At 56.4% G+C, this 24,558-nt stretch overlaps 2 long non-coding RNA genes across 2 annotated transcripts; both read left to right on the forward strand.

Moving 5' to 3' along the window:
- Nucleotides 1-1,515: 1,515 nt before the first annotated feature.
- On the forward strand, nucleotides 1,516-7,791 carry LOC136022490 (uncharacterized). The gene is made up of 4 exons (XR_010616184.1): nucleotides 1,516-4,187; nucleotides 6,008-6,122; nucleotides 6,574-6,686; nucleotides 7,693-7,791. It is a non-coding gene; the product is annotated as an uncharacterized LOC136022490 (long non-coding RNA).
- A 224-nt stretch (nucleotides 7,792-8,015) lies between these two features.
- LOC136022336 (uncharacterized) lies at nucleotides 8,016-15,040 on the forward strand. The gene is made up of 4 exons (XR_010616134.1): nucleotides 8,016-8,183; nucleotides 9,036-9,694; nucleotides 10,336-10,502; nucleotides 13,299-15,040. It is a non-coding gene; the product is annotated as an uncharacterized LOC136022336 (long non-coding RNA).
- Nucleotides 15,041-24,558: the final 9,518 nt, after the last annotated feature.

Here is a 24,558-nt window from a genome sequence, read left to right on the forward strand (position 1 = left end):
CACCTGCTGCTCTGCTGGAACGAAACCTCAAATGAGGCAAATTTCACGTGGCTGCAGCTTTTTGCCATGAATGTTTCATGCCGCTCGCTCGGCAATTAGAAAGCAAGGAGCCGGGGTGAGAACAGTCCTGCTAATGATTTGCAGTCAGCTCCTTAGAGCCAAGTTGTCTTTGCAAAGCCAAAATTACATCCTATCAGCCTCCAGAAGCTACCACAGAAGTTAAACATTAAGTGGTTGAAGTTGCTGGAAACTTCCGCGGTTTCCAACTGATCACAGGTCAAGGATAAAGCCATTGAGAGTGCCCTTCATGTCAGCCAGCTGCCATGGGGATGGCCGAGCCCGGAGAGCCGCTGAGCAACAAGTGCACCATAAACCCGACTGCACGTGACTGCTCCTCGGGGCAGGCCCCGGCCCGGCTCCAGCGAGCAGGGAAGATGCTGCTGATGCTTGTAAATACAGGAGGGATTTGGGGGACCGGGAGCCCAGGCGGAAGGGAACATCCAACTCGCGCTGCTTTTAGAAGCCTGATGCCGCCATCGAGGCAGCACCGGCTGCCCCAGTCCCCAGCACCAGTGTCGCGTTTTGTCATTACCTGCCCAAATTTCACCCCATAAATACCCCGCAAAAGGGAAAAAGCTGAAGGCTGAGAGCTGGGAGAAGTCACCAGGGCTTGGGACCGACCTGCCCTGGAGGGTTTGAGCCAGGACATGGAGCTGCTGCTCGTGGGTCAGGGGTTTGGGATGGAGCCTGGGGTTCACTGGGCTGCCAGAGGAGCTAAGGGGTACCAGGCTCCTTCTCACCATCTCTATTAATATCCAAGCAAATTAACTTCATGGAGGCTGGAGGAAATTGGATCTCCACGAGAACCTAAGCCCTGCATTAGATTTTGAGCCGTTCGAAGCTTTTGATTCAAAGTTTGTGCATTTATTATTGTTATTTTCAAATCTCCTGTATTTTCCCCTACAAACACCGGTGTTGTCAGAGGATGCAGCAGCAATGAGTGACTGTTATTAACAGGCATCAGCAGCAGGTTCCCCCTGAACAGAGCACGTTTGTGGGGGAGCCAGGGTCAGGTTTGGGGGTTCCAGGAGGGGGGACCGTGACCACCAGAGTGGGGCTTCCTGGGAATGGGTCAGCCCAAACTGGCCAAGGGGTTAGAGCTTTTGTGGGGTTAAATGGAAAAGAGCTTAAACCCCAAAGCTTTTCCAGGCTGGAGCTTACAGCCTTGCCCTCCCTCTCTGCCCGGTTATTAAGTAATAATGAAACACTTTTGTCAAAGCCGAGGCACCAAATTTCTGACACCAGATGAGCTCTAAAGCTAATCAGGGGCTGGAAAAATGGGAATATAATTAAGGCTGCTGACAGGCCTGTGTCATTAACCTCCCCGCTCTCAGGTGCCACACTGAACCACAGCTGCAAGAGAAACTGTATTATGGGCACTTGGTTTCAGCTGTGGAAATGAATTGGGCTTTTAATGGCTCTGTAATGGCTCAGGAGCTGTTTGGTCGGGGGCTGTGAGGAAGGGAGCCGTGGACTCTGCTGTATCCGGCTTGTCTGCCCCTGGCTCGTCGAGGCTGAGCTGCGGCTCCTTGCTCAGGGAGAGGAGGTTGGCCTGGGTGAGGGTTCAGGCTGGGGCAGCCCTGCTCTGCCTTTGTCCTTCCCCTGTAATCACAGTGGTTCCTAGCAGTGTGGGTGTCTGCTTTGCCCTGGCACCCGGGATTCCTGCCTGCGCCCCGCTGTGCACCAAAGCCTCTGATGTAACCCTGCAGGCTGACAGCCAAGCCATCCACCTGCTCCATGACTCAGTTTCCCACTGTACAGAGGAGGTAACAACCCTGGGGCCTTCGGGAGGATGCCTGGGGTTTGCCAATGTGTCTGTGTCTGTTCCTCCTAGGAGTCTGTTACAGCAGGAGGCTGTGATGGGCTGTGCTGGCTTGGGAAACCTCTCCTGAATCCCATGCCAGCAGGAACACAGCAATGCGATGGGCAGCGCTGGTGGTGGAGCAAGGCTTTCCTTAGTTCCTTTTGAATGGTTATGGAGGCTTTTTTTCCAGGATTTTAGTGCTCTGGAGGTGAGGAAATGGGAAGCTGTTCCCATGGTTTACCAGCACAGGCACCTCCACCTTCTTACCAGTGCTGGTGGGAGGAACTGGGACCGCTGGAGCATGTACTGCAGTTGGGAGCCCCTGGCAAGCTGTAGCAGCAGTAACCCTCAGCCTCTTATCCTGGGAATCTTCACCTGTGCCTCAGGGCACGTTTCATGGACAGGTACCTGGGGACACGGAAAGGGCAAAAGCATCCGCCTGGGAAGGAAGGCAGCTGTGTCACTGCCAGGAATAGCACCGGCATCCCGTGACCTGGAGTCCTGCAGCAAGCGCGATAACGTTCCTAGTGGCAGGCATGGGGAAGCGGCGCAGAGACGGCGCAGAGCTGCCCCAGGAGGATGGATGTGCTCCGGCCAGCACTTGGAGCACACGGCAAGGCCTTGGAGCTGCCGTGGTGTGGAGATGAGGAGCTGATGAGCAGGATAACCCTGCACAGGCCGGAGCTCTGGGTGCTCATCCTCTGCTCTCGCCGTGGTGGCATCGGCTGCCCCAGGCTTCCCACGTGTCTCACACATTCCCTGCAGTGTTCTCTGTCCCTTGGGTGCGAGGCTTCGAGCCTCGGACGTCAGCAACCCCGGTCCGTGATGTTTGCACCCTGTCTGCTCCAGACGCTCCGCAGTGCTCCTGGCTCGGCCACAGCCATCGGAACACGGGGAGTTTATGAGAGATTCCAAACAAAAGCACCATCATCCATATGGGACCTCGTGAGCATTCACATTACCCCAGCAATCCCAAGCACCCTGTATGGTTCCTACTTGGTTTTAACTCAAGTTCTTTGAGATGCAAATCAGAGAGATTATATTCAGAGGCTGCATCAAAAAGTCTTTAATCCAAATGGGCTAGAAGATTTATTTAGAAGAGCCAAATGTCTTGCCTGGGACAGAAGCAACTGAGCTGAACTGAAACATATGGACATAAAGGAAATTAAGCAATTCTAATGGTTTTATCCAGAGGTTCAAAGTATTTGGTCTTCCAAAAGCTCTCTCTCCTGCAGCACGTGCTGGGATGGAAGCGCAGGTTTTGCTTTGAAACGGGCTTTGCAGCTCACTGAGGAGAGCAGCGATGATTGTGTCCCTCCTGTGTATGGAGGAGGCTGCCTCCCGAATTCAGCTCCTGAGCCAGGATTGCATTGTCACATGAGGAGACATTGCACGGGGGGTTTGGGTTCCTCATTTCCATGGCAGTGTCGCTATTTCAGCAGTCCGGATTCAGGATTTCAGGAAACCCGGTGCTGGCCATGGGGATCACAGCTCCTGTGTTTACCAATACAGGGAAATCATCCCTGGAGTCTGAACTGCGCTGCTGCTTCTGATGGGTCTCTGAGGTCTCTCTGAGCCTGGGGTTTAACTGGGATGTCAGGGTTCAAGGCCTAGGTCAGCTCCAGCTGTGCCAGACGTGGCAACCCTGGAGCACTGGTCTGGGATGCGGTTGAACCGCTGGGCTGGGAACCTCATCAGCCCCTCGGGACCCTGCCTGGCTCCAGTTCTGAGGTCAGGTTTGCAGCAGCAGAGAAGCCTTCCCAGGGTGTTTGGATGTGTTTGGCACCGGCAGGCAGCACGGGGAGAGAGCAAGTGTGAGGACAAAATCCCGCCCACCTTACTGGGGCTTTTCTGGGTAGTAACAATGGGTACGGGCTGGGGACAGATGTTGGAGTTGCTTCTTCTGTCTTCAGCCTTTAGGCTCTCACTAACGACAGGGCGTGTTTATCATGAGTGAAAGCTGCATGTGCTGCTCCATGCTTCCTGAGGCTCCCAGAGCACTGCCCAGCGGTCAGGGAGACCCCAGAGACAGAGGGTGGGTGAATCCTCAGGGATTCAGAGCTGAGCAGGGAGGAGAGCCCAGAGTGTGGCCTGGGGGAGCAGGGGGGTTCTCGGGGTGCAGGTGCTGCTGCCCCCAGCTCCGTGCTTGTGGAGCTGAAGCTCCTGCAGTGGCTGGAGAAGTCCTGCTCAGAGCCCTCCCGCAGGCGCCCGCTGCTCGGCTCAGCTCCTCTCACCAAGCGAAGTGCCAGAGCGCAGGAATCTCACGTGTTTGTGCATTTGCCATCCTTCACCCCGGTGCATTTGCAAGTGGATTAAATAAAAGGTGAGAGAAGTGGGGAGAAGGGGAGGGAGAGGGAGGGAGGGAGTGAGAAGGAACTCATCCATTACTATGCTGTGCACAATGCAGGAGGTCTTGGCCTTCTGGTTTGAGTGCTTATTCCCCATAAAATACATCTGAGAGAAATCAATACAAGAAGCATGCAAGAACTTAAATCAAAGCGCAGGGAAGCAGCACTTGGCGAACGGAACGACCTTGCGGAGAGCTGTCAGAGCTGGAGCCCCAGCACTGCAAAGGCAAACCCTGCCAGGAAGAATCCCTGCAAGGCTGGCACGTAGGCTTGGGCGGGTGTGAGCTTCCTTGGCATGGAGCTGGCACTCAGGAATGCTCTGATCTCCACAGCAGAAGCATGTGGACGGGGTAGGCTGGTTGTGGGCTGGGTAGACAGCACAGGCTGAGCTGCCAGGTTGCTCCTGGGGCAGCAAGGAGAGCTGCAGTACTGTGCTGCCTATTTAGGCTCCTTGGGAACATTGGGGATACCGAGGCAAGGGGGACACCCAGCTTTGAGATAGAGTCCCAGACTGGTTTGGACTGGAAGAGGAGACCTTAAAGGTCCTCCAGTTCCAATCTGTGCCACGGGCAGGAACACCTTCCACTGGAGCAGCTTGCTCCAAGCCCCCCATTGCCCAGCACAGCAGCTGGGGACGGGGCTGCCTCCATCCCTCCCACCCTGCAGGCAGGTGCCTGGCGCTGGTGCAGGTCGCGGTGCTGCAGACACCATCCCTCTGCCGAGGTTTGCTCCGGTCAAACCCCACCTCTGCAGACCACGGGCACATGTTCCTGTGCAGGGAAACCTGACCCCTGGGTAGCCTGAGAGACGGGAGAAGGCTGGGTTTGGTGTTTTGAATAAGTGGCTTTTTATCTGCAATCCCTTTGGGAGCATGAGCTCAGTAACCAATGAAATTATATCTGTTGTTTCAAGCAGTGAAGAAAACTTGGCTTGATGTTTATTGAGATTTATGGCTTCCCTTGAGCTTAATTGTCTTTGGGAGCCCTGGATCTTTTTAACGGTTCAGCTAAGTGGTACTAAGAAGGATGGTAATGGTCTGAGCAGCCTCCCCCTTACCTTAGCTCTTGCTCTCACACCATTTGCTGGTATTTGGGAAAGAATGCTGCTGCTCTCCTCCGAGGTCACAGCGAGGCAGGGGCGTGAAACCAAGAGACAAACCCAGGTGTGAAAAGCTCCCAGCGAGTGTTTCCTTGCGGAGGTGCTGGCTGCCAGCCTCAGGCTGGGAGGAGGAGATGTCCCTGCTCCTGCTGGGGAGGGTCCCCCTCTGCTCTGAGGCGCTGCGGTCCCCCTGCTCGTGCCCCTTTCCTGGATGCTGCGCTTCGCTTTCCTGGCTGCCATCTGCCCGGTGGCCTGGGGTAGGTTCTTTGCTTGTCTGTGGTGGCTTTTCCACCTCTGCTGTGGGCTCCTGGCTGTGTTGCAGCTCCAGGTGCTAGCTCCTGAGCACAGCCCAGCATCACTTCCCAAGGGTGCTGGGTCTCATCCCGGGTCACCGGTGAGGTGAGCACTGGGATCAATCTATGGAGATACAAAGGGAGGAGTGCACCCTTCCTCTCTGCTCCTCTCACTGGTCAACTGGGAAGGGTTGATATGGGCTGTGGGGAAGGAGCTTCCTGCCCAGTGCTCCCCCAGCAGACACAGCTTGGTCCCTCTGGAGCATCCCCAGCACTGGAGGGCTCTGCTGAAGAGCTTGTCACTGGGAGGAAGAGCTTGCCCTTCACACACAATTATTCCTCACCTCTGGAGCCTTTTCATCTCCTATCGGAGGTGACCCCTGATGTTTGTTATCTCTCCCCAGCCATGCAGCAGAGCCGCAGAGCTGTCATCGTGGCGAATGACCTCAACCCATTTCCTCGCCTCCCCACGGCGCGGTGTCCGCTCGGCGCGGCAGCCGGGATGCTGCGGTGATGGAGGTAATTACAGCAGCCGCTATGGTTCAGTGGGCACCTGCATTAACAAACCTCAGGTTTCAGAGTGCCCAATGCAGCCTCTCGAAACCACATCTGGCTGTAACCCCGCAGCCTGTCTGAGCTTTCAGTCGCTCGCCACCCACATAAGCGGGTGACAGGATGAGCAGTAAACAGAGTCTGTTGTGTTGGACTTTTGCGTGCTGCGAGGCAGAGAAAGCAAACACCCGCTCACTGAGCTAATCCCAGTGCAGGGCTGGGGCCTGGCAGCTCCTGCCTAGGTCACGCCAGTGGGAATTTGATCTCCGATGTGGCTCAAACGATGAGCATGGAGACGTTGTCCCGTGCATGTGCAGCCCTGGCTCGTGGCACTTGTCAGGGTGTCGTTACTCAAGTGAAGTTTGGGTGATCAGTCTGGGTGTGTGGATGCCTTTGATCCTGCTCTCCCTGCTAATAGGTCTTGAAGCCACAAGCCAGTTCCATCCTCACTAGGATAAAGCCCCTGAAGGGGTTATATTCTGATGCCTTCCATGGCCAGAGGCAGCCAGCAGCAGCAGCAGAAGAGCTGTGGTGAGTGTCTCACTGGGGCAGTGTGGCCTTTGCAGGGATGCAGAAGCTGCACAAGGAGCCCTCCTGCCTCTGCTGCTCACGCACTGGTCTGTCCATGGGTCTTTAAAACTTGACTCGGCAGTGCGTCTGTGCTGGGATGGGCTCACTGGGGCTGCTGGTGGTGCATGAATTAACCTAGAGCCCACAGCGCCTCAAAGGGATTAAGTATTTTCCCTACGCAAGCCCGGTGCATGGGAGGATGAAATGCCACATGGGAGGGAAAGATGGAGTTAAATTCTACGGGGGTGTGAGGAGAGGCAATGGGGTAAGGATCCAGATGGGGATCAAAGGCAGTGGGTAGACAAACCTCCAGCTACAACCAGCCCCACCCGCAGTAAAACATCCCCTCTAATAACCCGCATCCCACTGGAGCTGAAGGGCAAGTGAATGCAGGCCCAGGGCTCCATGGAGGAGCTCTGCCTGGGAGATGCCAGCAGTGGGGTCTGAAGCCAGGCCCTTGTGTTGGGGGCTTCCAGGCCCAGCTGAAGGGAGAAGATGCCCAGCCCTTGGCACTGCAGAGCGGCCACCTTTGCTTCCCAGTAAGCCACTGGGAAGGTGATGGGATTGGCCTGGAGCTCCCCAGCTGTCTGAGAGGACAACTTTGTGCTCACCCAACCTGCCTGTGGTGAGCTGAGTGCTGTGGGTGATGGAGAAACCCCTCCTCAGCATCCCCAACTGCTGCATCCCCAGCGCAGAGTGAGCGGGTCCGTCCGTGTGTTTCCTGTGCGCTGAGGGTGCTTTCCCACCCTGGGGAATTGCAGAGGAGGTGGCAGCTTTGGCTGTGGGTTGCTGCAGAACCCACGGGTGGATTGCTAATGAAGCTTGTGAAAACCCAGAGCTAGGACCACACACAGGAGACTCGGGCAAGGATGCATCTTAGACCTTGAGGGTACAAGGCAAAAATGATTTGGGCCTGACTCACTGACTCTGTGCTAACGCTGACTCATTATCACTGGTTTTGATTCAGACAAAAGATTTATCTGCATTGGAACCTATGGAAAACACCAGTGTAACCTGGCAGAGCAAAGAGGAGGCAGTGCTGCTATGTTCTCCTGTTGTCCTTGGCCCTGGGTAAGTTGTGGGTAGCACAGGATGGGCTGAAACCTCCTCCCTCATCCCAGCCTCCATGTTGTGTGTGTGGCTGGGATGAGCACCTGAGGCCAAGCAGGGTCTGGTCATCCTCATCCCTCCACAGGACTGGGCATGGTGGAGGGAAACCTCTTTGCCAAAGGTGACTTTTGCACCAGCAGGGACACGTCCTGCATTGAGGCCGCAGGAGAAGGGGCCGGAAGGCAGCTCTGGGGATGCAGATGTCTTGTGAGCAGCACATCGCACCTGGAAGCGAGTTTGCAAGGCGCCTCTGCTCCAGCGCAACACGTGCTGCGCAGCGAGCAGCTCACGCAGAGCAGACAAGCAAAGCCAGCTGAAGAAAGGCGCAGCAGACCCCCCTGCGAGCAGGTAGATTAAACCCAGAGCGGCGCTGGGCTCCCAGCTCCAGTGCGATGGCAGCGGCTCCGGGCCGCCTCCTGCCCTGCCCGTGCCCTCTCCCGGTGCCCTGCCCGTGCCGCCTTCCCCCCGCTCCAGCGCGGCTGGATGCTGCCCCGCTGCCAAGTGTTAAACGCTCACGGGGCTCCGGCGGCGCCTCCGGAGCTGCGCGCATGAGGCAACACGCTCCCGTCAGCGCCGAGCAGCTGCGGCTGGCCCCGGCCTCGCCCGCAGCTGCTCCCGGGGCTCCCAGCGCCGCTCCCGGGCTGCGGCTCTGCCTCCTCCACGCGGGGGCTGCGGGGGGGGGATGCCCTGCGGGGCCCTTTCTGCCTTCACAGCGCCCGGCTGAGGTTCCCAGCCCCTGCTCTGCAGACCCTGCGCGTGTGGGGCTGTTTGCGCTCTCCCGGAGCTGACTTGGACGAGTGGGTCCGTTCTCGGCGGGGAAAGGGTTGTGGGGGGTGAGGAGCTGCTTCGGGCAGTTTTGGGGTGTGCTGGCTTGGAGAGGTTTGGGGGAACCCACTGCAGGGGGAAAGCGAGTCCCTGGGACCCAGCGGTTTGTGCCTCCCAGCTCAGGGGGATGCAGCAGCCCCTTTGGCCGCTCTCACTGTGTAGGGTCCCTTGTGTAGGGTCCCTTCCCTGGGCAGAGGTGGCCGAGTGCCATTGGGGTCTGTGTGGCAGGGACTGGGGTGCTTCTGGTGGTACCAACACTGGAATGAGATGGGATCAAGAAAGAGAGAGGGGCTGGGCTCCGGGGGGGAGGCTGCAGCACGGCTTTGGGTGCTGGAACTTGCAGTGTTTATCATCTGGTTCACTGTATCTCCACAGAGCCCAGCCCCTGTTATCTGGGCCGGTGTGGATTTGTTCACTCATCACCGACCCACTCAGCCCCAAGAAGAGCTGCTGCACGAAACCTCACCATCCTTTTAAATTGCCTTGAGCTCCCTAACTTCCCAAGCCCAGAGAAGTCATCTCGGCACTAGATGTTTGTATCATGACCTACATTGCTATTGGTTTTAAACATATTTTTTTTTCCTGTGCTATGTACTAGCTTCCCACATGCAAATTGCTCTGAGTGAACCATTTATCTGGAAAATAAAGGTTATGTTCTCAAAAGGCATTTAGCTCCCTTTCTGAATGATTGAGGGAGTTTTCCACTGAGAAAACAAAGGTCTTTAATACAGAGCAAGCCAATGACAGGGAAAAAGGTTCAGGTAAAACCCCTCCATTTATTTAACAGCTCCCCCTTCCTCATTCATATTTACAAGATAAAAGGGGCTCTATCAACCCATTAAAGTTGAAATACGTGTCCTGTCTTCAAGGAAAGCAAATCCCATCTGGCATCCCTGGAGGAATATAACCTTAACTTCAGCTTAATGCCACGTTAGGGTATCTTACAGATTCTGCCTGAGATTTACCTGCCTTAAAGGGAGATTTATTTCTGAAGTAAACTGGCTCATGTGACAAACCTTCCACGAGCACCTCTGGTGAGTAGCTGCACTTGGGACTCGCTGGTTCCCGGGTCCCGGCTGGGGGCAGTGGGGTCGGTCACACTGGGGACCACTGGTCCCTGCCCCAAGCTCCATCGCGTATCCTGGGAGCTGTGGGATGGACCCATCCAGAGCAGGCTGTGTCCCACCAGCAAACCCAGCTCACTGCTGTGGATCCGGGTAGCTGCAGGTTGGGGGGGGGAAGATCAGGGCTGTATCAGGCTCACTTTCCCTATCTTGCAGCCCATCCAGGGCTGAAGGTGTTCCCATCCACCCCATGGCCACGGGGTCCATCAGGGGAGGCCTTTATAAAGAAAGGGAGGTCCAGATTGCTCAGGGAAGAAACCACAGCCTTCCCTGGCCGTGAAAGGGCTTTTGAGGGACCAAAGTGGTGTACTGTGCGTCTGAAAGTGTGTTATGTACAGAGCTACCTGGAGGTGCTCTTTGGTAGCATCAGTTTATTGCTGGGTTTACTGATGTCCCTAGAAATGATGAAGGTTTTCTTATTACCAAATGTATCCCAAATCCTTCTAAATGCACAAGATTACTTTTAAAAGTCATGGGTTAAAGCAGGAGAAGTCTGTGTGGAGTGCTCCCCTTGCCATGCCTTGGGTCAGAGCTGTTCCTTGTTTCTACAGCAAACATAAACTGCGATGGGGACCCTGACAGAAGCTGCCGGTGGGTTCTGGACCAACGCTGCTCGTGTGCAGGGTGCTGCGGCCGGGAAAGGGCCTGGGCTGCCCTCGCTTCCCAGCCCAGCCGTGGGGCTGTCGATGAAGGCGCTGTTCAGCCTGAGAACGGCAGGGTAAGTCAGCTGCGGGTGGGTGAAACCCATCTCCTCTCAGCTCAACTGGCCGGCCCGACTGGTTTTTTATGGGTATGTTTTATTCTGCCTCCGTTGGGCAATGCACCGGCTGCTGGGAATGCTGGGAATGCCGCCCTGGGCTGCCAGCTCAGCAGAGGAGAAAGGCAGGTGTGTGCGACCGAGGGGGACGCGGCATCGCCTCCCCCCTGCCTCTGCAGACCCTCCCCTCGCCCCATCCATCTCTGCCATTGCAGATGAGCATCCTTATGGGGGGTTTCTTCCAGGGTCACTCCTGCCCCCAGCCCCGCAGTGCTCCCGCACACCGGGGCGGGTTGCTGGGCTGGAGCGGGTGAGCCCGGCCCAGGCGGTGGTTTGGGATCATTAACCACCAAGGTGCCCCTGGGAAGAAGCAGGAGTTATTTGGGAAAATTTGCTAACAGACTCTAATGACTTAATAATCCCCGGAGAGAGCAGGGGCAGGCGGGTTAGGTCAATGCCAGGTTTCTTTGCTCTGCTGAGGGCCGGCTGCTGGCTGTCACTGGGGCTGCGACCTGCTGTCAGGGGGGTAAAAGGGAAGAAAGAGGAAACCAGGAGCCTGCCCGCTCCGTGGAGCTGAGGGAGGCCAGAGCTCAGCACGGTGGGAGGGGTGAGTAGCAGGGCCACGGGTGGACCAGGGCCCATCCATAACAGTGGGTACCAGGGCAGGGTTGCTGGAAATCACATTGCCAGCAGAAGCAACCAAGAGCCCGATAGCACCAGGGACTGATGTGTGTCTGCTGCACTGGTGTATGCTGCAGAGGAGGGGGCACAAAGAGCTGGTACATGGCCCTGAGCAAGCTCTGACACAGCACAAGCCCTTATCCCTCTGCCAGATGAGTCTTCTGTTGCTGCTCTGGCTCACCAGGTCATCATTCCTGAAGCAATCCCTGATCTGGGAAGGCAGGACCAAGAGCTGGTCAGGGTCTGCTTGGTCCTCAGAGGTGGTGGTTGAGGATGCTGAGGGCTCCCAGGCTGATGAGAGTTAGCTTTGAGTCACAGCAGGAACTGGGAAGGGGATGAGTGTCCTAAAAGCTTTGGGTCTTCTTGGCCAAGGCTGCCCGGAGGGATAAAGCTGTCCTGTTTTGGGGAGGCTGTTGGGATGCCTCTGCTTTGCCTGGCTGAGGGTGCTCAGGTCCCAGCGAGGTCCACGGTTTGCTGCATACGGGGTTTTTCCTTGAAGATGAAGGGGTGTCAGCGTTGTGGCGTGGTTTGTAACCTGCTTTGCATTAGCTGCTGCTACCCATGGCGCTGGTGTACCCTGATCCGCTCCCGCTGGGGTCTGACATCTTGCTTGGGAGCTGAAACAAGGCAGTGGGTGCTGGACCCCGGGCCCCATGGCTGAGCCGGGGCTGTGGGGAACCGGCTCCCCCCATGTGCGGCAGCACCCGGCTCCCGGAGCGGTTCCTCAAGCTGGGGCTTGCCAGCCCCGGCGCTGCTCAAACAGGCGCACCCGCAGACGTAGCTCCAGGCCAAGTCGCGGGCGGGCAGCGGGAGCAGCCGCAGCGTGGCTCCGGACCCCAGTGCAGGGGTGCCATTGGGTGCAATTGGGTGCCAGCACGGTGCTGCCAGGGCCACCCGGAACCCAGCCGCAGCCATAGGCTGCTGGCAGTGTGGGCACAGGCCCTGGGAAGCTGGAGATCCTGTTCATGCAACCACCCCTCCTTGGGGGTCCTTGCTTTCGGGGCAGGCTGTGCATCCCAGTGGAGATGCACATCCTGGCAATAGGCGCATCCTGGGGCCCTCCCAGTGGGACCCCACTGCAGAGCCAGGCCAGCTCTTCCAGCGCCCTCTTCCCTGTTGCCTTGTCTGGTTTCCCAGGCTGATGGGCTGCAAGGGATTTGGGAAGGGTGCAGTGGGGTGGTGTGGCCCCTGCAGAGGCCCCATGGGCAGCACCCAGCTTTCCTGCTGGGAAACCACTGCGAGGCAGAGTGTGAAACGTGCTCCTCGAAAGGAAAGGGAGAAAAAGGCAGACAAAAAAGAAGAAAGGAGAAAGGAAAAGGCTTCTGAAGCTTAGAGCTGGATATTTATACACTTGACATAAAGGATATTTCTGCATTGAAGTAATAAGCGTGACTCAGTAAACCAATGGGGAAAGGGTGTTCCCTTTGCAGCAAAACCTCAAAAGATCAAAGAACTTCTTGAGTGGTTTAACATTTCGAATGTTAAATGAATCGGGTTCCCCTCCCTCTCCCCTTCACCCCTTCATGCTTTGAAACAGAAATGGGTTGACTTTAGCTCGGGAGGGAGCTTTTTGGCAGCTACAGAGCGTGGTGCTGGGCTGGAGCAGGAAGGTCACGGGCTTGGGTGTGCGGGGCCATTGGATGTCAGCCCTGCTCAGGATGGGGACATGGCATGGCCTTGGGGCTTCCCATTCACCAGCTGAGTGCATGCTGGTCTATGGAAACTGCTGCAGACGGGGATGGGCTGGCTCAGGGCTTTAGGGAGAGCTGAGCATCACCAGGGTTCAATGGGCCCTTCCCTTGGGAAAAGCAAATCCTGATGTTTTTGTGCACATACCCAGCAGTGGGGGTGTTAAAGCTGATCCCTGGCCCTGTCTGCACCTGGCAGCAGGGACTGGGGCCGGAGTGCCAGTGGGAATGCAGCAGTGGGTATTCAGCAAGGAGGGATCCAGTCGCAGCAGAGCTCCCGGACACGTGTGTGTTTCTGGGATCGATGGGCTGCAGTAATATATGGCACCAGATAACAAATCACTTCACTTATTGGGTCTTAATTAAGCCTCTTTTATCTCTGTGACAGCCACACACCTGGGCCATCGCCCGGGCAAACCATAGCCGTGGCCGAGCCGTGGGGACGCTGCGGCGGAGCCGGGGGATTGATGAGCCTCTGCTGGGTGGAATTACCTCATTGTGTTCACAGCGCTCGGGGCCATCCATCTCCCAGCTGCCCTGTCCCCCTGCCCAGCACCCTGGGTGCTGCCCTCCATGCCTGTGCCCCGCAGGAAGGGGCAGGAGGAGGGGCCGGGACCCCCGGTCGGATTAGCCTGGGCGCAGGGGATGAGCTGGGGCAAAGCTGCCCCGTTTGGCCTCCTGGGTAATAGATACAGTTGTTCTAGTCCCTGACAGCGCGAAATGAAGACCTACATCACCATAATGTATTGTCAGCCCGCGAGCACGCTGCGGCCCCCGAGATGAATGAATGCAATATCGCTGCGTGCGAGGGGAAGGCAGGGAAGGGGCTCGGCCTCCGGGCTGGAAGGCAGAGCCGCTGCTTTGTGTGGCTGGAGAAGAAAAGGCATTTTTCATTTGTGATGAGGAGGGTGAGGGTGTCCGATCCCCGCGGAGCCTGTGACAGACACGCTCCGTGAAGGGGAGCGCTCAACAGACGGCTGGAATGCTCCCGTGATGAGTTCATCCAGCAATGAAGTCATCGTGCCCCACGTTACTGAGAGCAGGGCAATTCACTGCTCGGGGGCCAGGCGATTCAACACCGAGCGTGGCTCATGTAGGCCAAGAACGGAGGGGACCATCCAGACCAGGGAGGCCCGTTGGACAGGAAACGTGTGTGCACAGCAATAGGGATCTGGAGCACGGATTGCAGTGAGGCACCTGAAAGTAGGGCAGTTTTTACTCCGAAGCGTGACTGCTGGTGTCCTGACTTGGAGTGAAATAATGAGAGCTGGGACTTGCCGACTTAGAGCTGAGCCGCCACGTCCTGCCGGACCCCTCTTCTGCAGCACTCCCCTCCTTTAGCTTGATGCTTAAACCCTTTCCTACCTTGGGCTGCTGCTAGGACCTATCCTGCTTGGCAGACACAGCACAGCAAGAGGCACCCTTCATCTCTGCTTCACACCCCAGCACCCGGGGCAGGATGGCAGCAGCATTCTGACACCAGAAATGGCTGGGAACTAGGTAGAGATTTCTAAGTTCAGCTCCCAGTGTGGCCATAGGGTTACTGGGCAAAAGTTGCTTATGATTTCTCCCTTTGCCCACATATGAAATGGCAATGGCCGTATAAGGTCCCCTCCAACCCTAACCATTCTAGAATTCCATGATTCCATGATTCCAGCCTCTTGCCAGAGCAGTTGCAGGGTGCTGAGTGGGGAGCGTGCAGCTGCATGGCAGGTACTGCTTGTTTGCAAATGGTCATGGAAAACCAGACAAGAAGGCTCTGGGATGGAAGACGAGCAGCTCACAATTCATCTTCGTGTTAAACAAAGTCCAAAGTAGTCACATTACACAAAAGCCAACCGAAGGGTAACACCCTTCTCCTGTTCCTGAGTTTTCATGACTATTCCCAGGTTTTGGATAAACATGACAAAGTTGATGTAGGCACGGCCAGATTCCATGAGCTGTGGGCGAAACCTTCCCCTGCAGACTGGTCCTGCTGGGGCACGTGATGTTGTTAAAGCCATTTGCATCTGTTCTTTCGCACGATGGACCCATTCTTGGTTACTTGTGATCCTTTGCACCAGGCAGGACACGATCCCCCTCCCTGCTGTCGCAGTCTGGGGTTTGGGCTGTGCTTGGCCTTTGGTTTCCCCTCCTCAAAACCTGCAGCCAGAGCCCTGGGCTGTACAAGCTGCTTTGGGGGGTGCTGGGGTGGCAGCGTGCGATGGGTAAAGGCTGAGGAGGGGCAAAGCCCAGCCCGAGCAGCTCAGACATTGGGATGCCCGGAGAGATGCTGTTTGGGCGTGAGGTGCAGGCAGCCTTTGTGCCACGGCCCGGGTGTGCTGGCTGGGCACAGGAACACTTTCTGGCCTTGTGGCATTACCAGGGAGCGATGATGCCTCTGGCTGCTGCATCAGGCACCAGGCATGAGGCTGCTGCGGGCTTTTGGGCATCTCCCCATCTCTGCTGCCAACCCCCCCCCCCCCCCCCCCCGCACCAGCACTGCCCGGGGGACACAGCTCTGCCCTTCTTTGGGCTGTTGCTGCTGCTGTGGGGCTCTCTCTGCAGGGCTGGGCCAGCCCCCGTGCTGGTGCTGGGAGCAGCACTGATATATGATGCCCTTGTAATCTCCAGTGACATAAATTCTGCTCCTGTTTGTCTCCCCGTGTCAGATCCTCCCTGTGCTGTGGCTGTTGTTGTGTCTGGCCTTGCCGTTGTGCTTCAGCACTTTCCGTTGTTTGTCTTTTTCACCTCAGGATGTCCATTATGGGATGGAACAGCTTTAATAGCTTATAAATGGCAGACTGGAGTTTTTATGTCTCAGGGAGTGTCAGTCATGGCAGCCACCGTTCAAGAGTGGCACTTACCGGTACTCGGTGCCTAAACCATCGTCTTCCATCCCCACTTTCTATTAAGGACAGTTGGCTCCTCTGAAGCTGCTGCCCCATCCTGGAGGTCAGGTTTGTACCTGCTGGGATTTGGAGCTGAGGTGAGTGGCTGGGACAGAGCCTGGTGTGGCTGGGAGTGAATGGTGGCTCCTCTGCTCCCAGTGCCCGTGTTGGGTTTGTCCCTGTGTCCCCCTGATCTGCAGCTTCCCCGGTCTCCTCCCCAAATCCTGCCCTGTGCACGGGGTGCTGGTGCAGCTACAGCCAAGGCTGGGCCTTGGAAAGGAACTGTTCCACTCTCCCACATCAGCACCTCTTCCACAGCAGAGCACTCTGCAACCAGGATCTAATTAAGCGGGCTAATCTGAAGGAGGTACTACATCTCCATGGAAAACTGCTTCAGTTTGGCTTCTCTGAATAATAAACAAAGCACTTGGGCAGATGATAGGGCATTTAAGTGTTTACTCTTCAGAGCATTAAGTGCTAAATTTGTTTTTAGCTCCCTTATGAAAAGCCCTTGCAGAGTCACAGCACACAAGGGTCTCAGTCATCCCTTGCAGCCCTCCTCTGAGCCCGCTGTGTCCGGTGCAGAGCAGCAGCACCAGCCATTAGGGTCACAAGCAACCACTGAGGTTTAATCTGCTGGTGAGGAGCAGGGGATAAACCAGAGCCAAGCCCCAGGTCCACCCATGGGGATGTGCACGAAGCCAGCCTGGGCTGGGGGCTGTCTTCAGTGAGGCCAAAGTAAGATGGGCATCCCCTGCTGGTTTTTAATGCAATCCATCCATCACTTAGTGTAGTAAACTCCCTAAATGGAAAAGATGGAGACAGAAACCTCCGAGTGAGCCACAGCACAGAGCTCATTTCTCCTGCCTCTTACCATGCCGTGGCTGTTCCGGTGGCCGGTGCTCAGGTCTGGGTTGCAGGACCTGAGCAGAATTTGGCCGGGGACATGTGGCAAGGGAGAAGAAAAGGTCACTGGGATGGCTGCTTTGGAGTCTCGGGGGTGTAGAGGCTGTCCCAGCACAAGGCTGGAGGCGCTGTGCTGCTCACATCTGGCCACTGCGTCCCAGAGACCGCCTAGGGAGGGCTTCAGGGCCGAACCCGCTGCTGGAGCTATAGAAATGGAGCACAAAACCAACAAAACAACTTTCCATTTTTAAAGCTTGAAGGGGCTTGCACCCTACCATGCCAGGACAAAGGGGGAATTAGCAGCCAGCAAAGGGAAAAACAACACAAAGCCACATCACAGCGTCAAGAAGCCAAAAAGCCTTTTTCCTTCCTAATGCGCGGGTAGGGCTCAAAGGGCTCTTGTTCTGCTGTGGAGCCCGACGCGGCTCTGCAGCGCTTTGCATGGATATGTGTGAGCCTGAGCACAGCTCTCCTGGCTGCTGCTTCAGCTGTGATGTTTTCAACCAGCTTTGACACATCAAAACCCATGCAGAGTGACTCAGGAGTGTTCAGACAGAGCTTTCTCCTTGCAGGAGGGGACGGAGGGGGCACACGTGTGCTCGGCAGCAGCCACCTCCTCTAAACCAACCTTTGTTTTCAAGGAGAAGGCTCTGGTTTAGGCGAATCCGGGATGTGCCCGAGCCCGCTTCCCGCCCGCATCATGGATTCAATTACAACACAACACTTTGCAGAGTTCTGTTAAATTTTAACTCGTTTCACATGGGTTGCGTGAACTTTGCCTGACATTTGGAAGCAGGCAACTTGTGTCATCAGGTTACACTCACACTTATCTCTGCAAACACATCCTTGTACCCGGCCCCGCACCAGCGCGGCCGCCTCTGCCGGGGATGGCATTAATTGAACCTGAAATGTGCTTTCCTCCGGCGCTATGCTCCCGCCTGCTCACAGAGGGATGCGTGTGACCCCGACCCGGCAACCTCCGAGCAGCAAACGCAGCGTCTGTGGGCATGGAGTGTCCTGCAATCGTGGAGGGGATGGGGCCGGGGCGGTGGGGGGTGAGGGGCAGTGAGCGATGGGTCTTGCTGTGGGTTTTTGGTGAAAGGCAATGCTGGTGCATTGGTTTGAGATGATCCTATCCCCGCCAGCCTCTAAATCACAGAGATGCATCTGGTGGCCCCAAACCACCCCTCCTGGGGAGCCCCAAGGCCTGTGGCAGCTCAGGGCCCCTCTCCTGCCCCCGAAGCCATGCCCTGCTCTCCTCCATCACATCGAGCCATGAAACCCAGCGCTGAAGCAGCAGCTCCTCAAGGTGGCTCAAAAACCAGGTCTGATCAAAGCCCGGCTTCAGTCCCGGTGCTGGGGCTTTGCAGGGGAAAGGGAAATATTAAAACCCCAACACCAGCCAGCTGCTGGTTCTTACTTCAGCTGCAAGAAGTGACCGGCTCTGCTGATCAAAGGCCTTGCCACTGTTGTTTTAAAGGTGACATTAACATTTAAGGAGCTTTTGAAAGCCCTGGCTTGCAATAAAAAGCCAGACACCCGGCCACAGAGCAACTCAAACACAAGTTTAATGATAATGAAACAGCCTTTTGTTCTTAAACTCAAAGAAGAACCACAAACTATTTATAGCATTTACAATAAAGACTGAAGCTTTTTACACATGATCCAGCAAATCAATTCCTGCAAGTGCTGCTGCCAGCGATGCCCAGGGTGTGCAGAGCAGGCTGGTGCATTCACTTCCCTCCTCGGCTTGCAGGCACGGCTGCCACGATCCCTTCTCATGATGCCAGGCTTTGACCAGCACCGGGAGCATCGTGCGGATGCTGCTGCCTGGCTGTGAGCCTGCACCAAGCTGTGCTGAGCCTGCCGCTGGCCTGGGACTCATGGGCATGTCCCCAGCCAGGGTGGCAGGGCACGGCATGGCTCAGCATGGCACGCTCCTGCCAATCACCCCATTCACGTGCCACAGCCTGGAGCCTCCTGCACCGGGCCAGGCACGTTTTAGTGCTCGGCTCATGTACACTGCTAGCACAGCAGGCACCAAACCCCTGGGTTACGCAGATGTAGTCACTGCTTTTCCTCCTTCCTCCCTTCCTCAGCCTCACGGTGCTCCCTGCACCCACTATAACTCCCTTTGGACCTATCCCTGCCGTGGATGCGGACCTGGGCGCTCAGGGCTGCTGCTCTGCCTGCTCTCTGAGACGGATCTCCAGGGAACCAGGATCATTTCAGCAGTGCAGGGGCAGCCGTACCCAGCACATCCTGGAAAGGAGAGCAGGACGGATGGAGACGGGGTAAGGAAACCCTCCTGTCCCGCACTGCTCCCACTGTGCTGCCTCTCACATAAAGCTCTTTGCTTTATGGCTCCCACCCAGCCCTGTCTGCTGTGCTTTACCTTGCAGCTCCAACAAGGGTGATGGCGTGTGCGTTCCTTATCACATGCAATTGGCAATATCAACCCAATTCCCTCATTCTTCAGAGTCCTGGAGAGCCTCTGCTCTACTGTACAAACAGTTTTATGACAGCATGTCACATCAAAGATCTTTCACTCCTCCCCACCCTCCTGATGTGGTAAATAACACTGGGTCCTGATCACAAGCATTCCCTAAGCATGGAAAGAGCCGCGCAGCTGAGCAGGAGCAGAATAGGGACATTTGTTTGTGTGGTTTCTCAAGGGCTTGGGCCTGGCAGGTCCCAGGTCCCAGCAGAAGGAGGCATGGACGAGCTATAGCCTGTGATGCTGCTTCAAACCCCTCCTGCCCTCTGTGCTGTCCAAGTGGGAATTCCCTCTCCTGCCTCTTGCAGCAGTGACCCAGGATAATTCTGTTTTCCAGAGGGATGGGCAGGTTTTCTGCTCCCGGACCCTGCTCCAGCTGGGAGCCGGGATGCTCTGGGAGCCGGGATGCTCTCAGCACAGTGGTCATTGTCTTGATCCCAAGCTGGGATCTCCCCTTTGCTTTCTGTGGGCACGGATAACCAAATGAATTAGCAATGGGAATGCGTGGGGGTGGGGGGAGGCAGGCACTGGAGCACTGGAAGGCTGGAAGTGACCCAGGCCCAGGGAACAGATGCAACTCATAACGTTAATGAGGGCATGGAGGGGGGTTCACTCCCCAAAGGCATCGCACTCCTGGGAACAGGGGGGTCCGTCCCATGGCAACACCAAGTGGGGAAAAATGGGGCTGGCTTTTATTTCATTTATTTTGTGCTTTCCGGGGCTGGCGGCGAACAAAAGCCCGGCACAGATTGATCATCTCCCCCCTCCCACCCCCGCCTGGGCTTTCCTTTGCTATTTCTTTAAAATAGGGTTGGAGCAAGATGGATGGTTCCCCAGGCCCGGGGAAGGAGCCGGCCGAGGCAGCCCTGTCGTCTCCGGCATCCCATTAAGCCGGGCTCTGGGAGGAGGCCGCCGTTGGATGAATTGAATTTGCCCCAGCCCAGACCCCAAGCACCAGCCCCGGCTCAGCCTGTCCCAGCTCCGCCACCTGATTCCCCCCAGACATCCAGTGCCACCGCTCCCGCAGCCCCCCAGCCCTGCTCTTGCCCCGCCTCATCCCGGGAAGCGGCTCCATCCGTTCCTGTCAGCGGGGCCGATTTGTCACCGCTGGGTGACAACCGCTTCTATGGCTCCATCAGCCCAGCGCTGCGGCGGGCCGGGCCCCTGGCCGCAAAGCCAAGGGTCCCCCCCCGGCAGGGGGTTGAGGGCAGCGGGGGGGGGGCACTGCCAGCCCCGGCCTCCCCCTGACCCGGGTGCTCCTGTGGCTGCAGGATGGCAGCGAAGGAGGGAACACAAACGGAAAACGGGATAAAGAAGCAATTTGAGGGGTACTGGGGGGCGACGGGAGGAGGATGCTGCCCCATCCCCATTGCCCGCCCCCCCTTTAGCACTGTTATTTCCACTTCAACACTTAACAAGGATCTAAACCCTCCTGCAGTCAGAGTTTGTCCTCAGTGATAAATTTTGAATAGCTTATAAATTATGGACAGGACGCGGTGTCTGTGTCTGCGAGCAGCGGCCGGACCCTGCTGCCAGGCTGGTGTAAAGCTGCTCTGGCAGGTCAGCATTCCCAGAGCCAGATCCGTCCTGCAGCGCCTGGATGTAACATTACTGTGAGGATAGTATCATATCGCACTGCAAAACACAGGCACGTCTGCTTCACACCTCCTGATAGTCATCACCCGGGAAGCAGAAATCACAGGGCAGGATTACAGATGAACAGGGAAATGCACATCACCCACTGCTGCCTGTGTGTATATATAGAGACATCGATATATATAGCCACGAGCACACTTGTATGCATGGGGAATATGCTCCCGCTCAGGACGAGGGGTCAGGTTGCCCAACTCCTGCTGACAGCCGTCCCCCAGCTCCCCACCAAGCACATTCCTGCCCAAACACCCCGCCCGGGACCTCAAATCCCAGCTAAAATCCCTGTGAACGGGGAGCTCTGGTTCCTGCAGGAACACCTTGGCCCTGGGGCTGGGAGGGGATCCACAGTGAGAAGATCCTGGCTGGAAGAGATGATTTCATCCACCCAGGGAGAGGAATAGTGAGTGTTTGTGGAGGCCAAAGGGGTGTCTGTAATGGGCCTTTTCCCTGGCACACCACAGCCCAAGTCGGTGATGAGGTGACAGCATTGCTCCAGCTTCATTCCAATGCACCGATGTCCAATAAATGCCTATGAAGTTCATCTGTGGGCCCGTAGTGTATAAAGGCTGTAGGAAAATGGCCAGTTTTCACTACATTAATTCATAAAGCAGGTCGTGCTGGTCTGGCCCTTTCCCTCACTTGTTATTTCTATTTATTAGTAATATTGATGTTTCAACCAGGGAGCAGGACCCTATCGAGCCAACTTTAATATCAGCCAAGATTTAGCAGGGGAGAGCTCTGTAATGAAGCAACAGCCCCAGCACTGAGCTCTCTCATAGCACAGCTCACAAAGCCTGGCATTATTTGTAGTGGTGCTCCCCAACGCCCCAGCACCGAGCTGGCCTGCCACACAGGGCAGCATCCCCCAGCAGCGTGCTCATCATCAGGTGCGACACCCCTGGGACTGGCACCCCTGGGGCTGCACCCTGTGAGTCGTGCGGGGGGCAGTGGGGGTGTCCAGGCTGCATTAGGGAACAGTCACAGACCGAATGCCAAAAGTAAGTTTTCACATGAGAACCACGTGGGAGCTGCACGCAGCCTAGAACCACATCTAAACCAGCTTCAGATTCATTGCCTGCTGAGACGCTGAGCACGAGCCAGTCCTCAACCCTGAGTGATCCTCTTAAAGCCAACATACACTTAAGCAGGGTTCGTCTGGCAAAACCCCCTGGAACTATTGATCCTTGAGAAAGAGCAGTCAAGGGAAATGAAAGCGGTTATTGCCTTGCTGTGTTCTCCATCACTGCTGCAAGAGTTCAGCTGCAGAGGCAAGGACAGGCCAACAGCTCCTGCCTCCAGCAGCTCTGTTCCACCCGGCAGCAGGACCCTGTGCGTGGTGTTACCCCTGGGTTTTGCTCTGCTCATTTCTGTTGCACATTTCCCAGAGCACAGTGGACCAGGGACTGTGGTTCGAGCTGTTACTGCTGCGTTCACCATCCCGGCGCTGCGGCATTGCCGTGCCAGGCGCTCCGAGGCACAGCCTGGGCTTGGAACCACGTTGTTGTGCCATGGGGAGCAAACCCCAGTGGGTTCCCGGGGTCAGCACATGGGGCTGGGGGAGGAAACCAAGGGATTTCAAGGGATTTCGGGAAAAGACTCAGGAATTTCCAGCGCAAGCCAGACCTCAGGGGTTGGCTCCTGCTCTCGGTGCCGCTGCTGCAAAAGCTGAGTAAATGTGGGGGAATCGGTCAAGGTCACTCCAGGCTGGGAAGTGACGTCCGGCTCCCCATGGTGCGCATGGCAGCAGGACCTGCCCCCCCAGCGCTTCCCTTCATCCCCCTCTGCCATCTCTTGCGAAATGTTTATGTTGGATGCTCTCAGGGCTTACACTGGATCCCACTGCGTCCCTCTGTCCAAACGTGCCGTGTCAGCAGCCCATCGGAGCCCCGGCCGCATCCTGACCCCCGGTGCTGAGCAGAAGGCACAAGGGGCTTGAAACTGCTCTCCCAGGGCAGAGCACAGCACTTGGGGAGTGTTACAGGAGCAGGCAGGATGAGGGCGAGCCCTGGCAGCATCCCTGGGCATCGCACGGGCCAGGCAACTGCAACCCCCCCATGTCCGCACCTTCTGCGGAGCCAAGTGGGAATTTCTTGCTGGAGTTTCTTTCCTGCAGGGAAATTCCATTGAGCTGAAATTGAAGGTTCAGCAGAGAAACCCTCCTGAGTGTGGAGGAAAAGGAATTGCACAGTGCGGGGCTCAGGGCGATGGGAGCCAACCAAGTTCAACCCCCTGTGCTGAGCCAGGCAGGACGAGACCTCCTGCTGCAGGGACCATCCCGGTGTGTGGTGACTCGGGGGGTTCTCACCTTTTCATAACAAAATCTGGGTTTTAGCAGCGCAGAAGAGGGAAATAACCAGCAGCCTCCTCCCCACTGTTCAGGGGTGAGTTACTTACACCTTGTGGCAGTGACGGTGATTCTTCTGGGATAACGCAGGGAATACATGCGTGTACTTTGCCAGATTCAGCGGAATGGAAGCAGGGATGGACCAGAGCAGTGCCCAGAAGTCCCTCACTGGGATGAGGAGCACATCAGTGTGTGGGACACGGGGAGCAGGAGGCCCCAGGGGTCTCAGCACCCCATTCTGCAGCCATTCCCCCTCCTCCAGGGATGGAGCCCTTGTCCCCCAGCGTGCGCCATTTACTGCTTGCTCTGCATCCTCGCCGCGGGGCACGGGGACCTCGAGGCCGTAGGAGACTGATGCACGTCCACCCTGACCTACTTACACCCAGACCCGGGGACTTTGTGGGATTCCTCCTCTCAGAAGCACCACGTGTGATTTGAGGGCAGCACAAATCCGTGCGGGATGGGGACAACGTCTCAGCCTCCGCCGGGTCCGTGACACTGGAATTGCTCTGGCTGCCCCCGAGCCCGCTTGCCACCACGTATCACTGCACAGGCTCCAGTAAGAACTCGAGTTGCCACTGGTGTGCTTCTGGTGGCATTGCGGGCCTTACGCATCATTGTTTCATTTACAACCTGGTATTTGCTTTTCCTTCCCTTAATTCACCTGCCCCAAAACCTCATTACAACGTTGCTGTTTGTTGCAACTGGGAGCAAATCACAGCTCAATCCAACCTGCCCCAAAAACCTCCTGGAGGTCTCCATACAGGGACAGGAGAGGGTGGAAGAGCAGCAAAAAGACATGGAATTAGGAGGTGCTGAGGCTCATTTGAGAGGCAAGGAAGGGACTGTGGATGCTGACAGGATAGTAATGCAAATCCCCTTTGGAGCACCCAAAGAATCAGCCTAAATGGATTAATGTGAGGACAGAGAAGAAATGACTTCAGTTGTTTCCATAATTTGATTCAATTTATTTTTATGTGGCATCTTCATACAGAGCATCCCACAGCTGCTTCCCCAGAGGGGGAATAACACAGAGGCTGCTCTGGCAGGAGTGCTCACCAGTGCAGTGTGAGAGCTTGATCAGGAAAGCACGTGCCATCTCTTCCTCCTTCCCAATTTCAATATCATTGATTTCCCAAGGCTTTCCTCGGGGCATCTCCGCAATGCACTGAGCCTGATTCTGGTCTCACGCTGCGTTTACAGCACGGTAACTCTGCCCTCACACTGGTTTTACACCGGTGCACTTCCACTTACTTCGACTGAGGACATGCCTGATTCATGCTCGTGTAAAAGACAGCAGGAATAGGCCCATGGTTTTCCCTGGAGCAAGACCTGGCCGCTGCTGGGGTGAGGGCGGGGAAGGCTGGGTCCCTTGCAG

Source organism: Lathamus discolor, chromosome 15 (genome assembly GCF_037157495.1).
Source record: "Lathamus discolor isolate bLatDis1 chromosome 15, bLatDis1.hap1, whole genome shotgun sequence".
Classification (NCBI taxonomy): domain Eukaryota; kingdom Metazoa; phylum Chordata; class Aves; order Psittaciformes; family Psittacidae; genus Lathamus; species Lathamus discolor.